Below are 15,891 nucleotides of genomic sequence, written 5' to 3' on the forward strand. Positions count from 1 at the left end.
AACCAAAGAGGAGGAGCAATAAAATAGCTAGAACTAAGTACACACGTACAGCCAACTTACTTTCACTTACGATTGCTAGCAGAGAGAGACACACACACTGAATCATTTCAGAAGACAGTTAGTCAATCTTAGCTGGTCCGCTTGTCAGAAAACCTAAATTATTTAGCAATTAAGCATAAGCACAGAAGCAGAACAATAGTGAAGGAAGCTTCACTTTTTCATAATAAACTGCTGCTATTGTGTTAGTTTTGTGAACTTGATAGTGATACTTTTGTTGCTAGTGTTGTGATAGCCTCAGAGGCTGCCCGTGTTGTGGGGTTGTGGGGGGGGGGGGGGGGGTATTATTATAGATTCTATATTATAGATTGAGATTCTATATACCCTATCTTGTTATCTGTCTGATCAGTGATCACTATCACCAGTCCATTTTCTGTTTGAACTATATACATTCAACATGAACGACAAAGATTTGACAAAGCAGCGAAAAACATACAAACGTTGAATCTTTGGCTTATGGTGTCTTTCGAAAGTTCTAAGAAGATTTGGCAGAGCAGCTAAACTATACGGAGTCACAGTTTAGCTGCTCCGTTGAATCTTCTTTGAACATTCGACAGACACTATAAGCCTTCAATGACAGATTTGACCTTAATTAGAATTTTCGGACGAATGCAATTTATAACGAAAGACAAAATAAATAAAAACGAATTTCGGGAGTAACTAAATAAATGTATTTTTTGGACGAAATTGAAATGCTGAAACAAAATATTTCAGTGTGCACATGTCTAATGGATAACATTCTTTGCCGCAACATATACTATTCCCTAGGAAAAATGATCGCTGGCTTTTAGTATCAAAACGAAACTCACAGGGTTTGTTAATACCAGCTCCCCTATTCAAGACGGTATTTCAATTTGTATTAAGTTCTGGGTTATTGATGTGAAACATGGAGGACAAATCTCTGTTCTAAGAGATATTAAACTGTGAGCTTTGGCATATCTTTTGACCTTTATTTAAGGAGTTAAAACACTAATCTGGAGAGTGGCTTCTACCAATTATCAGGAAGGAAATTGTGTTATCCGCATATATAGCCGATATATTGGTTATAGTTACAGGAGAATTACCATTAAAAAACAGAGTTATGTTCACAGGAACGGCTAAGAGAGGAGTTCGAAGTGTGCTTGGGTGCAATTTACTACATACCCATCATTTGTCATAACCTGACTTCTGAGCATAAGAATACTTATACTGAATCAACAACATTTTATCAGTAGAGGGGCATGAGTCCTTTGGGCCCTCCATATTGGATTCTCTCCTTTGTCTAGTTACTGTTCTATTAGAAGGGGGGCTGCATATGGTCTTTAGGGTGCTCAATTCATCAGGGTGATGAATACAGTTAGTGATAATTCATATGGGCAGAAATACTATCAATGTCAACATAAACAATAGGCACAAGGCTTTCCCAAAAGTATGTTGTGAAAGAAGTGAGGTCATTTTTTTCAGAGTCTTTTATCTCCTGTTTCACTCGACTTCGAGAATTTGCATCACCTGCTTGACATTATCTGTGTCTTGCTTCTGGGTCCTTTGTGGTACTTTATTTATCCTCTCGGCGTGGATCCAGGCTCCAGATTGTTCCATGAGGACAGCGATTCTGGTCACTGCGCCTACGCAAGTGGGCGGGCCAAAAGGGTAATCTTGCTTCTTGGTCCGGCTCAGCTGGCGAATTACGACCACATCCCCAGGTTGGAACTTGTGTGTTGGTTCCTGTGAGGGTAATGGAAAAGAAGAGAATACTTTACCATAGATGCCATTCAGCTGCATAATCAAGTTTCTACAATATTCTTCCTATATCAAACTCAGATCTCCCTGATCTATTACCAAGGGTTTCTTAATCCAGGGCATGGGAAAAGTTCGACCCATCACGATCTCAAAGGGGACAAGTGATTGGTCTTGGAAGGGGTCATTCTTATTTCTGCTAAAACAGAAGGCAGCAAGTTTTCCATTTGGAAAATGTGCCACGCATAGCCTTCCTGATTTTATCTTTAATTGTTCGGTTCATTCTTTCCACTATACCTGAACTCTGTGGGTTATATGGAATTTCTACTCTATTTGCAAAGGCTTATGTTAACATTTCAGCTGTAGCTTTCCTTCCTTTATATCCTATGCCATGGTACTGTCAGATGAATAAAGGTGAACTTGCTTTTGGTATGCCTGCATTCACCTCTGTCAGACCCTGTGTATGCCAATAGGCCAGATCTTCTGGTGAAGCCATAGCCTGTAGGTCCTGCAAAACCTGGTCTCAGGGCAAAGTTAGTGTAAGGTAAAGTGGACCTCCACCACTAAAAGGCCAGCGTGGATGCCTGTTCATGCTTGTACACATTGCACTCATGTTAATATTCGTAAGCAAAGGACCAACATAATCCCCGCAATGCCAGTTCATCGCACACGAGTATGCACGCGTCCACACACCAATTAGCACTTGACACCCAGTGTCCTATATAAACTGCTCTGTCACTGTAAACAGTGCTGGATGATCTTCAGCTTCTTCCTGACCCACCAAGACCTGATCCGCTGTTTCTGTTTGTTCCTGTATGACCCGGCTCGCCTTTGGACTTTGCCTTTGCTTACTCTGTTACCTGCTATCCTAACTTTGGCTTGTTTATTGGACTTGATCCGCATACTGACTTGGTACCTCATTGCCCGTCTGTTACGTGACCTTGGCCTGCCTTCTGGACTTGCTTTACCTGCTGATTCGATACTTTGCTGCCTGGTTGTTGCTGACTACTGCTCTTTTCCTGGTTCTACTCCTGTCCATGCTCTGGTGCCAAGCTGCTGCTACTTCCTGCTTCAAGGACCGTGACTGGCAGCTCTACATACCTACAGAGGGGACATCACCAGCCAGCTACCCGGAACTCGTGCCACTCCTTGCCTTTATACTTTCTGTTCCCACCTTTAGGAGTTATGGCGGGAGGAGCAAGGGAGGCCTCCATCACATTCCAGTCTCCACCAGGTACATGATTGTTAGGGGTGTAAACGGGGTGCATGTGGATAAAAGCTGGGACCGTCAAAGCAGTTTGATTAGCAGCAGCGTCACCCAGTGCATTTCCCTTTGAAATGTCATCAGTATTGTGTGTGTGTGTGTGTGTGTGTGTGTGTGTGTGTGTGTGCTTCCGTAGGGTGACCTAATGTAAATGATATAGCCATTTCTACATTTATGGCAGAAGAGGCCAAAGCCCTCAGACACGCGGCATGCATTGTACCGGAACTGGGACTACTCTAGAAAAAAGGCTACAGGTCTCAGATTAGATTTCCTCCATGCTCTTGTGCAAGGACCCTAGCCATGGTTTTACAGTTGTCCCTTGCAAACAAATGAAACCCTTTACAATAATCATGTAAGGTGTAATGGATGAGATTAAGAGTATTGTGAAATGTATGTATATATATATATATATATATATATATATATAATGTACATGTTTTATATGCCTGACATATCAGCTTCAGTTTATCAGCCTTAAGACATATTCAGTTATTTTGCAAAGCTCACCCTTCTCTTGCTTGGGAACTGGACTGACTGCAACAGTTAACATAAGTTTGAGCCTGCTTCTGAGAATTCATTCAAAACATAACAACATAACACCAACGGTTTAAAAAAGAAGCAAGAACATGGCCACTTCCTCATGGACGTCCCTGCTAAAGGCCAAAACTTTGTCACATACTTTGTCCTAATGTATTTTTATATTTGTGGTTTGTATGTGCCAGTCTTGTTGATGTATCTCTTAGTCTTTAATGGAATTGTATAAAAATCTTGAGAAGCGGAAATATTAAACCAAAGTTTTTTTTATTCTGAACTGAGTTCTGATTTACAAATTAAAAAAACGTATACATCTTATGATAATACACGACAGTACATAGATTTTAAGCTGGGTCCTTGTCCATATAGGGGAGTAGCATTCTATTAAAGCCATATAGTGTATCATCTTGCTCCTTGACATCGATGTCGTCTTTTGGGTGTAGAAGCAGACGCAGTCTTTTCGTTAACGCTTGCTGTTCCATGATAAGGGAGGAGTGAGTTGTGCACATTATCTATTGAGCATGAGTTTAAGGCTAATAAGCATAAATAAAGTATAAACAGCACTAGTGGAATAAACTGTCTTTGATGACGCCCTGGAGGAGGGGGCGAAACGCGTCAACGTAATTCCGGTATAGTGAACCAGTGACGCTACTTCCAGTTCCCGTGGAACGCACGCGGAAGGCGCGGACCCGGAAACATGGTGATGCCTGTTTTTTTCTATCTATCATCTCGTGAGTGACATATGTTAGCAGCACAGTGTGTTGGTGTACTGGCGGTACTTCACATGTATATTTTCTCTCTCTTTTTTCACCTCGTTACATTATAATATTCTGCATCCCTCTGAGACCCTCTATTCCGAAATAAGTTTCTGGATCATTTGTGGTGCATCTCCCCGAAACCTTAAGCCTGTTTGACCCCTGGACTGTAAAGCTGAGGGTCCAGCAACTCTGGTGAGTGGGGTCGCAAGAGTGGAGTACCGTCTTAAAGGAAGCACATTTTTTAATGACTAGAGGAAGCAATTTTTTATCAAATCATTATTAAAAGCACTTAAAGCCCTTTTTAGTGTGTTATATATTGTGATCTATGTTATTGCATTATATATTGTCACAAGGTGTTATAGTTTAGAGCACTTTATATGTTTAAGCACTTTATAATAAGTACTTTATTCCACTAGCGCTGTTTATACTTTATTATTCAAGACTGTAATGTGGCCTGGAGAGCTATTGGGTAGACTGCAGGTGAGTCTATATAGCCATGGCAAGCAATTCCAGGCTACCTGGTGCCCTCTATAGGAAACGCTAGTAGCAGTTGTGTCTCTTTGTCAACAGGGAATGAGAAAAAAACGTTACCTAAATCAACACCTGAAAAACACACTGCCGAAGCAGGTATGGACGTAATGAGAGATGGCACATTAGGTACAATAGGGGCAATTGGAATCACAAGGTTTTTTATGGCTCAGAGATCCTGCACAAACCTGTATGATCCATCACTCTTTTTGACTGGGTTTATGGGAGTGTTATAAGGTGGTATGATGGGTCTTAAAAATTCCTTGTTTCAGGAATTGCCCAATAATGGGTCTGATGCCTTCCTCCTTCTCTTTGGAGAGATGATACTGCTTGTGGTAAAGTGGGGATACTCCTTTTTTTTGTCTGATTTAGAAAGGGTACATGAAACATATTCTACATCAAGACTGTCATTAGCCCAGAGGGGGCGGTCCTATGGAAATTGGGGAGGGACTTCAGTTTGAAAGAACAGTGGTAATTCTATGGCTAATCCCCCTCTTAGTCAAGAAAATTTCAATTTCTAAGACTCCTATTAAATCTCTTCCCAAAAGATTTACCGGGCATGAAGGTTTTATTCTGAATGAATCATGTAAGAGTACAGTTCCAGTGCCAAAGTCACTCACTATCAAGGATCGTATCTGTCGAAGAGGTAGCTTCCTCTTGGCCTGTTTGAGTGGTGGGGGGTCCCTGTTTCCTTCATGTACTTTATGTCCCACTTGGGGTCTTGTGTACCATGGGAAAGCTTTCTTATCTCTCAGAGTCCCCTGACCATATCCAAATAGAATTGGTCATTTGCACCTGTGCGAGGGAAGGGTGAGCTACTACACATACTTTCAGTTTATCTGGCAGGCCATATCATCTATGAAAGGATTTATCAAAAAATAATCCATTCCACATACTCTGACCACATAGTCTTTACATGACTCTCCGGGATTAGGTGTGTGTGTGTGTGTGGGGGGGGGGGGGGGGGTATTCTTTACTTTCTCCCTCACCCATTCTTAATTTGGTTACAAACAACTTATACAAACTTACCAAAGGGTCGTTGTCTTACCTTACAATACCCTCTTGGAATGTACAACAATAATATAAGCTCTAAACAATATTCTTATACAGTACAATACAATATCCTTATTCTTTTACCGCAATCGAAAGAAAAAGCAAAAAGGTTGGTAGAATTCCACTGATTGTCCAGCTCTTTCCTTAAGAGCTTCTATTTTACTATTTTCAAATCAGTATCCCAAATACTATTTCCTTAATGTGCTTGCCAAAAGCACAGCAGTTTGCAATTTTGCACTATACAAGGATGCAGTATTATCAGAGCCAAGGCAAGAAGAACAGCGTCAACAAAGCAAACACAATTCACATATCTCAGATGATCATCTCATTCCACACACTGCCACCACTGTAAGGGTTAAATCTGCTTAGACCAGGACAATCAGTGGAATTCTTTCGGAGCTCTGGAAGCCTCCAATGCACACAAGGCAAGATAGCCATTTGAATGAATGCTTAGTTTTAATGGCAGGTGAGCAGAGTGAACTAGTATTTTAGCTGACGGTTGATATTATCTAAAAACATAATTTAAACTATTTAATACTGACGTTTTGATTTTGTCTGAATGCATCATTTCAAAACCAGTTCTTACCAGACCTTATCTAACCTGTGGTCATCGTGACAAACAAGACCCTAAAATAAAGATAATCTTCTGTCAGCTATTATAAAGTTTTAGTCATGTTAACTTTCACCTCCTATAGTTAGTACAGCAACTCCTTACGGCGCTGACAATTTTTTTTTCGTTCAACCTGCTGGGATGAATGGTAAAAACTCATAGCGTGTACCAGGCTGTAGGCTTGAATTCCAGTTTAAAGCTGAAAGGGGTTGTAAAGTCTCATGTTCTTTCACCTTAATGCATTGTTGTCAGGGCTGGGCTCAGCCCTTCCTTCTGAGCTGGCCACTCAGCTGTTGGTTAATTGCCAGCTCCCATCTCTCTCCTCAGTTACTCAGCTGTTGATGATCCTGTTTGTCAGTCCTGCCTACTTAAGCTGTCCAGTCCACAGGAGCTCTGCCTTCGCCTTGGTCAACATCACAGAAATGGTCTCCTGTGATCTTGTTCAAGACTTACGTTGCTGACATCCCTTCTGGCTCCAGATTCTGCTTGCTGTTCCACTACTTTGATCCCTGACTTCTGGCATGGCCGACTATTCATTACGGTTATTACTTTGGATATGTTTTGACTACGTTTTTACTTTTATTATTAACCTCTTGCCAACCAGCTCACGCCGATATACAGTCAGCAGAAGGGCACCTACAGGCAGATTAACGTACCTGTACATTGCCCTTTAAGAAGTGGATTGTGGGCATGCGCGGGCCGCCGGTGGTGCGCACAGGCATCTCCCCATTCTGCCTAGTGACAGGACACTGATCACAGCTCCCTGTAATTTGGAGCGGTGATCAGTGTCGTGTCACACATAGCCCCCCCCACCGTTAGAATCACTCCCCAGGACACACTTAACCCCTACAGCGCCCCCTAGTGGTTAACCCCTTTACTGCCAGTTACTTTTTACACAGTAATCAATGCATTTGTAATCGCACTGATCGCTGTATAAATGTGAATGGTCCCAAAATAGCGCCAAAAGTGTCCGATCTGTCAGCCATAATGTCACAGTCACAATAAAAATTGCTGATTGCCGCCATTACTAGTAAATCAGATCAAATACCACCAAAAGAAAGCTCTATTTGTGGGGGAAAAAGGACGTCAATTTTGTTTGGGAGCCATGTAGCACCACTGCGCAATTGTCAGTTACAGCGACATAGTGCTGAATTGCAAAAAATGCTCTGGTCTTTTGCCAGCCAAATGGTCCAGGGCTTAAGTGGTTAAACATGTATGATTTACCGTATATACTCGAGTATAGGCCGACCCGAATATAAGCCGAGGCCCCCAATTTACCCCCAAAAAAACTGGCAAACTTATTGACTCGTGTATAAGCCGAGGGTGAGACATGCCTGTCCATCCCTGTGTGTGTGTCCGTCCATCCCTGTGTGTCCGTCCATCCCTGTGTGTCCGTCCATCCCTGTGTGTCCGTCCATCCCTGTGTGTCCGTCCATCCATCCCTGTGTGTGTGTGTGTGTCCATCCATCCATCCATCCCTGTGTGTGTGTGTCTCCATCCATCCATCCATCCATCCCTGTGTGTGTGTGTCTCCATCCATCCATCCATCCATCCCTGTGTGTGTGTGTCTCCATCCATCCATCCATCCATCCCTGTGTGTGTCTCCATCCATGTGTGTGTGTGTGTGTGTGTGTGTGTGTGTGTGTGTCCAGCCTACCTTTGTCCCGAGCCTCCGTCCCGTGCCTTGCCTCCTTGCCTCCGTCCCGTGCCGTGCCTTGCCTCCTTGCATCCGTCCCGTGTCGTGCCTTGCCTTGCCCCCGTCCCGTCCCGTCCCGTGCCGTGCCATGCCTTGCCTTGCCTCCGTCCCGTGCCCTCTTCGTCGGCGGCCATTGTAAAGTTCAAAAGCTGCGCCGCCGCCTTCGCCTGTGATAGGCGGAACACTGAATTTCCCAGCAGCCTGTGTTCCGCCTATCACAGACGTCGTATCATCCTCGTCCGTAGTACGAGGATGATACGATGTCCGTGATAGGCGGAACACAGGCTGCTGGGAAATTCAGTGTTCCGCCTATCACAGGCGAAGGCGGAGCCGGAGGCGCGGCTTTTGAATAGAATGGCCGCTGTCTGTCTGCTCGACACGCTGATCGAGCGGGCAGACAGCGATGACTCGAGTATAAGCCGAGGGGGGCACTTTCAGCCTCAAAAAAGAGGCTGAAAATTTCGGCTTATACTCGAGTATATACGGTAACTGTACTTCTGTCTCAGCCTGATTTCATGGTTTCTGACAATTCTATGCATTAAGGTGAAAAATTTTCTGTGCTTCAGCTGCCCCCCATACCCCCCCCCCCCTTTTTCTTACCTGAACCCAATTGTTTCAGGGATCAGCACGAGATGCTGTCTCGGGTCCTCATTGGACAGATTGATTGGCCATTGGCTCCCACTGCTGTCAATCAAATCCAGTGACACAGAAGTTGGGGTGAGTCCTGCTGTCTGTGCCAATGGAGGGACTCGTAAGCACGCCCACACGGGTGCCCTCAGAGAAAGTGGCTCTCCATGGGGGCACCCTATGAAGAAGAGGAGGGCACTCTGGCGATACGGGGCTGCTCTGTGCAAAACCCTTGCACAGAGCAGATAAGTTTGACATGTTTGTCATTGAAAAAAAAACCCTATACAATCAGTTGAAGTTTAATCTGTTTATATTGTGGCTTTTCCTGGCACAGATTGTGCTTAATTGGCTGTTTCCATGGCTACAACAGCCGGGGAATAAGGCTGTATTCACACCTTGATATTTTGAATCGCTGAGAGATTTGCTTGGATTCTGTGGCAGTCTTGCCGCGATTTCCGCACGATAAATTGCGTGGCAATCGCTTGAAGCTTGTCATCCAAAAAAAGTTCAGGAGCTTCCTTTGGGTGACATGTTTCATGTGATGCAGTTTGCCACGTTTGCTGCACAAATTATTTTGTGGCAGAGCCGAACTGCATTTTTAGGTGCCATTCAAATGAAGATCATCTGAAATGTGCATTATTTGATTGTCATTCACACTTGGGTGTTTTAAAATCGCAGACAGAATCGTGACAAATCTGCCCAGATGTGAATGCAGCCTAACAGCTCTGAAACTGGATACATTCAGAACTGATAGCAGAGGAAATCAGAGAATGAATGTTCTCTGATCTTCCACTACTCTCCATCCTGAGCACATTTGTTGTGGTCCTGGGCTCCGGGAAGAGGAGGAGAGCCCAGAAAGCATGTGGTGGAGGGGAGAAGGGTGCCACACTGCCAGATCTGTAAGAGGGATCAAGTGGCTATATAGCTGCCTGTATCACTTTTACATTACAGCCATGAGCCGAATGAAGAAATAATAAATACAAACTCAGGGCTGCTACTACAGCAAAGGAGACAGAGCATTGCAACACAGGGTATGTAAATCAACCCCTTTGTGTTATTTTGCCATTGCTCTTCTATGTTTCCATAGCCAGCCTTGGGCTTGATTCACACCTATGCATTTTTAGTGCTTTTTGCATTGTGCAGATTTGCATTACAGTCCATTTAATATGGTGTCCTATGGAGCACGTTCTGCAGAGAAAATTAGCAAAATGCAAAAAGCACTAAAAATGCATAGGTGTGAATCAAGCCTTACGGGCCAACAGAGGTTAAAGGAGCAAAGCTCAAATTTCAATTGCTTTTATCGCTCGTTATGCCAATCTTTGGACCATTTATATCATCTCTAAAAATAACATGAAATAAGTTTGGTATTTTCATCATGTGCTTGATTTAAATTGCCAGTTTATTACACTTTTACTTTAGTTCCGTATTAGTTCTAGACAGAGATAAGATTATTATGAGACATCCAATATGGTTTGAAAACTTTATCAGGATAAGGAAATGAATATACAGATGCATTTCCTCATTCATTCTCACACAGGGAAGTAGTGTACTTTTCAGGGGTTCACTCCAAGGGTAGCGCTTTAAGGACACCACCACTCGCTTTTATCCGTTTCAGGGCTGGTTTTGCCCACTTTTATTTAAAAGAAAGTTCAAAACAAACACAGAAGATTCCCTCGAAGGGGTATTCAGTATTTTAGTCCTGCTACCAAAGTAAACAATTTTCAGCCCTCCTGGCTTGTAAACGCTTTTGTGCCATCAAAATGATGGGTAAACAGCATAGATATTGCACAGGTGTGGTATTATAAAGGCTCTGCAATGTCATCATTGCCTCTCCCTTTCGTTTTTTTTTCCTGTCTTTTATATGCAGCTGCACTCCTGACCTCATTGTCAGTCTGAGAGCGGCTGTGAATGATGTTGCAGAGGGCAGGGAGATGGGCAACAAAGGAACCACCAGATGCGATGCAATGGTGTAAATGGTCTTGGAGGTCTGCAGTTGACGGGGCTTCTCTCCCTCTCTTTCTGCAGTTCTGCCAGGTAATGGAAAAACTCAGATTCTGACGGAGTCTCCTGTCTGCCTCTGGATGTGCTGTCCTGGCTCGCTTGCTGTGCTCTGTACTTCTGTGGGTTTGACAGTCTAAGGCCGCGTACACACGCGCGGACTGTTCGCCCAACTTTGTCCGTCAAACAGTTTCGGCAAACAGTCCGCTCAAACTTAGCATGGACGGACATGGCCACACACGACGGACGAACAGTTTGCTGAAACCGTGCGCGATGACGTGAACGGCACGTACGACGGAACGAAAAATACGACGTCCTATACACTGCATTATAACTTTCGGCGTGAAAATCCTTTCTGAGCATGCGCGCAACTTTGTTTGACGAACAAGCCTACACACGAGCGGACTGTTCGCTGAAACAAGGTTTCAGCGGACAGTTTTTCGGAAATTCCGAAAAACCTTGTCCGTCAAACTGTCCGCTGAAACTGTCCGCTGAAAGCCCACACACGAGCGGACTGTCCGCCCAAACACTGTTCAGCGGACAAAGTTGGGCGAACAGTCCGCCCGTGTGTACGCGGCCTGACTGTTTTTTGTCCCAGACTCTGACTGTGTCTGCTGTCTGCCTTTGGAAATGCTGCCTGAGCTCACCTGTGGCTGCTTCTGAAGTGAGCGGATGATGGCAAATGGTTCTTAAGGAGACAGGTAATATGATTTTCTCCATATATTTTGTGCAAATATGAGCTTGCTACACCTGTTGGTGGCACAGAAGATTAGTAAAGGTAGGAGGTAACAACCTAGAAGTGCTCAATAACATTATGGAAATTAAGGTGTTTTGAAATATTTTAGGAGCAGAAACTCTGAACGCAAACGCTCCAAAAAACAAAGACCCACCAACGATTATCTTATCCTTACCAGGGTGATGACACCTAACAGTCGATCACATTCATTAAGCATGTAGCCAATACACTCTAATGCCGCGTACACACAATCAAACAATCCGGTGGAAAAGTCTGGCGGACTTCTGCTGGACAATCCGCCCGTGTGTAGGCTCCGGCAGACTTTTTTTACAAAAAAGTCCGGCGGACTAAGATTGGAGTTTTGAACATCAATCTGTCCGCCGGACTCGCATTTCAGCGGACAGTACGGCTGTGTGTGTGCCAGTCCGCCGTACCTTTGAAATGAATGGACTTTTCCCGCCAGGAGAAAAGTAAGCTAATTTTGAGCATGGCTCCAGGTAGCCAAGACCAGCGAAGGAAGCATCACTGGCCCCGTCACCTGGTATGGAGTTAAAGGGGAATCCCTACGCCAGAAAAAACAGCGTGGGGGTCCCCCCTAGGTCCATATCAGACCCTTATCCGAGCATGCTACCCGGCCGGCCAGGAAAGGGGGTGGGGACGAGCGAGCACCCCCCTCCTGAGCCGTACCAGGCCGCGTGCCCTCAACATGGGGGGGTGTCTTGGGGAAGGGGGGCAGCGTGGCCCCCCACCCCAAAGCACCTTGTCCTCATGTTGATGAGGACAAGGGCCTCTTCCCGACAACCCTGGCCGTTGGTTGTCGGGGTCTGCGGGCGGGGGCTTATCGGAATCCGGGAGCCCCCTTTAATAAGGGGGCCCCCGGATCCCGGCCCCCCACCCTATGTGAATGAGTATGGGGTACAATATACCCCTACCCATTCACCTGTGAAAAAAATTTAAAAATAAAACACAACACACAAGGGTTAAAATAGTTTATTGCACAGCTCCGGGGGTCATCTCACCGGACTCCTCCGCTATCTTCTGCTAGCTCTTTTACTAGCGGAGCAGCCCGGCTTTCTTCTTCGCCACCGCCCTCTTCTTCCGACTTCGGGGGTCTTACCCCCTCTTTGGGGGTCTTGTCCCCCTCTTCGGTTCTTCTTGCCGGGCCACCGCTCCTTCTTCTAGCTCTTTTGCAAGCGGTGGCTTCTGTCGCCCCTGCCTCCTGTTCTTCTGTTCTTCTCTTCTGGAGATGTTGCCTCGTCGCTGTCTCCGGTCACTATGACAGGATACGCGGCGTTCGGCGACTTATATAGGGACATCGCCGGATGATGTCCCCGCCCATTATGATGTCAGTCCCAGAGGATGCTGGGACTGTGACATCATAATGGACGGCGACATCATCCAGTGATGTCCCTATATAAGTCGCCACGTGTCCTGTCATAGTGACCGGAGACAGCGACGAGGCAACATCTCCAGAAGAGAAGAACAGAAGACGGCGACAGTGGTAGAGGCGACAGAAGACCGGGCCACCGCTTGTAAAAGAGCTAGAAGAAGGCGCGGTGGCCCGGCAAGAAGAACCGAAGAGGGGGACAAGACCCCCGAAGTCGGAAGAAGAGGGCGGCGGCGAAGAAGAAAGCTGGGCTCCTCTGCTAGTAAAAGAGCTAGCAGAAGATAGCGGAGGAGTCTGGTGAGAAGACCCCCGCAGATGGAAGAAGACCCCCGGAGCTGTGCAATAAACTATTTTAACCCTTGTGTGTTGTGTTTTATTTTTATATTTTTTTCACAGGTGAATGGGTAGAGGTACATTGTACCCCATACTCATTCACATAGGGTGGGGGGCCGGGATCTGGGGGCCCCCTTATTAAAGGGGGCTCCCAGTTTCCGATAAGCCCCCCGCCCGCAGACCCCGACAACCAACGGCCAGGGTTGTCGGGAAGAGGCCCTTGTTCTCATCAACATGGGGGCAAGGTGCTTTGGGGTGGGGGGGCTGCGCGGCCCCCCTTCCCCAAGGCACCCCCCCATGTTGAGGGCACGCAGCCTGGTATGGCTTAGGGGGGGGCGCTCACTCGTCCCCACCCCTTTCCTGGCCAGCCGGGTAGCGTGCTCGGATAAGGGTCTGATTTGGACCTAGGGGAGGACCCCACGCCGTTTTTTTGGTGTAGGGATTCCCCTTTAACTCCATACCAGGTGAAGGGGTGAAGCGATGCCTCCTTCGCTGGTTCCGGCTACCTGAAGCCGCTCTCAAAATGAACAGACTTTCCTCCGTGTGTGTGAGCGAGTCCGTTCATTTCAAAAGTACGGCGGATAGTCCGGTGCAAAAGTGCCGTGTGTGGGCAGGTAGCTCGTTTGGAAAGTCCGGCGGACAGTCCGGCGGTTTGTCTGCCAGACTACGTCCGCCGGATAGTCTGATACGTGTGTACGCAGCATAAGGCTGGATTCACACCTATGCATTTTTTGTGCTTTATGCATTTTGCAGATTTGCACTACAGCCCATTTAACATGCCTAAAGGAGTCATTTCCACCCTGTGAAGGGACAGGATCCAGGAAATTGACACATGCGTTTATACCAGCATGATAGAAAATGCCTCGCCCAGCTCAGGGTGCATTTTGGGCCTGCATGCAGTCTGCAGTGGCAGAGAAATGAAATTGCACAGATTGCCTCACAAAGATGTGGTTTATGCAAAATTCTCAGCCCAATTAAGTCTATAGCAGAAAGTATGTTGCAAATATCCACACCACAAGCAACACCCATAATGATAAAGCGTAAATCGCTCGTTGATGAAAGGTGGTCTTTTCCCACAATGATAGAGCGCAAAGTGCTCGTTGCTGGAGGATGGTCTTTTCCCACAACAATAGAGCTTAAAGCGCTCGTTGATGGAGGATGGTCTTTTCCCACAATGATAGAGCTTAAAGCGCTCGTTGATGGAGGATGACAGAGACCTTGTCAAAGGACCAATTTACAGTAACAGGTTCTCTAAGCTTTATCCATATAAGATGGATTTTCATGCACTGCACTTCCAGGGGAGAATGCTGCCCTCTAGTGTCTGGTGCAGCAAGTGTCTTTGCCTTTTTATAATTCGGTTGCCTCCTATGGATGAGAAAGTGGACTTGTTCACACCAGATGCAGTCCGATGTGTTTTTATTCTGCATCAAGAACGCATGGACAATGTTTAACTTTGATTCCAATTACTTAGTTTACACCAGTATGGCACATTCTAGTGCAGTTAACAAAAGTAGAATGTTACGTTTCTTTAAAAAAAAAAATCTGGAAAGCGGCAAAACGCATTAAGGCTGGATTCACATGTATACATTTTTTGTGCTTTTTGCATATTTGCACTACAGTCTATCAAACATTTTTTCCTATGGAACACATTCTGTAGTGCAAATCTGCAAAATGCAAAAAGCTCTAAAAATGCATAGGTGTGAATCCAGTCTAAGACTGAATCAAAAACACTCATGCATAAGCACATCTGGAATGCAGAAATTGTTGAGATCTGGCCATCAGACTTGCACAGAATCTATACAGTATAAACAAGGCCAAAGATAAATCCAAGGAAAAATTCCAAGCTTACTTACCAATCAGCCCGCAGACAACCGAATCAACCTGTCTAACAGTATGCGTTAAAAACAGGGGTTTAGTCTGCACACGTTTGCAAATACATGCGTAAGCTTCAGGCCACGTCAAGGAACTCTGGTATCTATAGTTCCTATCACTGACTGATGAGTTATTTCAAAGTGGAAGCACATGCATTCTAATGAGTAGGTGAAGGGCAAGTGGACTGAAGGGAACCCAACCCTTCTTAAAGGTACAGGTGTGCACTGAGCACCCAGCAAATCACACAACCTGTTAGACAGGTTAATTTGGTTGTCCGTGGACTGGTTTGTAAGTAAGCCTGGAATTTTTCCTTGGATTTATCCTTGGCTTTGTTTATATCTATTTGCCCTCCAATGCTGCTTACTGTTATGACCAGTCATAGATGTGGGTAGTGGACCCCTTTTTTGCCACAGAGCCTATACAGTGACAGATTTTGCCTGCCAACCAGCAATAGCATTAACTCCGATATATAAACTTTAGAAATGGCATTACATTCAACACTGGAAACTGCAAGATTTGGCACAGTTTCTAGAAAGAGTGCAACCTAGCAAATGTCTTTTGGTTGATGCTTTTGATAGATCTGGTACAAGCGCTGACGCACTCAGTCACTGCTATGAGAGCATTGTGGTTAAGCCACTGGAGGGCAGGCGGAACTTCTACACAAGCCTTCAACATTTCCTATAGTGGGAGGCTATTGTTTGGCCAAATGCTGAATAATGCAA

General features: G+C 45.3%; 1 long non-coding RNA gene across 1 annotated transcript; it reads right to left on the reverse strand.

Moving 5' to 3' along the window:
- Window positions 1-993: 993 nt before the first annotated feature.
- On the reverse strand, window positions 994-15,353 carry LOC143976003 (uncharacterized). The gene is made up of 2 exons (XR_013272442.1): window positions 15,151-15,353; window positions 994-1,761 (listed from the first exon to the last, which is right to left on the reverse strand). It is a non-coding gene; the product is annotated as an uncharacterized LOC143976003 (long non-coding RNA).
- Between the last annotated feature and the right edge of the window lie 538 nt (window positions 15,354-15,891).

The sequence above is a fragment of the Lithobates pipiens genome, unplaced genomic scaffold, assembly GCF_037356315.1.
Source record: "Lithobates pipiens isolate NorthernLeopardFrog02 unplaced genomic scaffold, aLitPip1_a1.2 Scaffold_13, whole genome shotgun sequence".
In the NCBI taxonomy this organism is placed as follows: domain Eukaryota; kingdom Metazoa; phylum Chordata; class Amphibia; order Anura; family Ranidae; genus Lithobates; species Lithobates pipiens.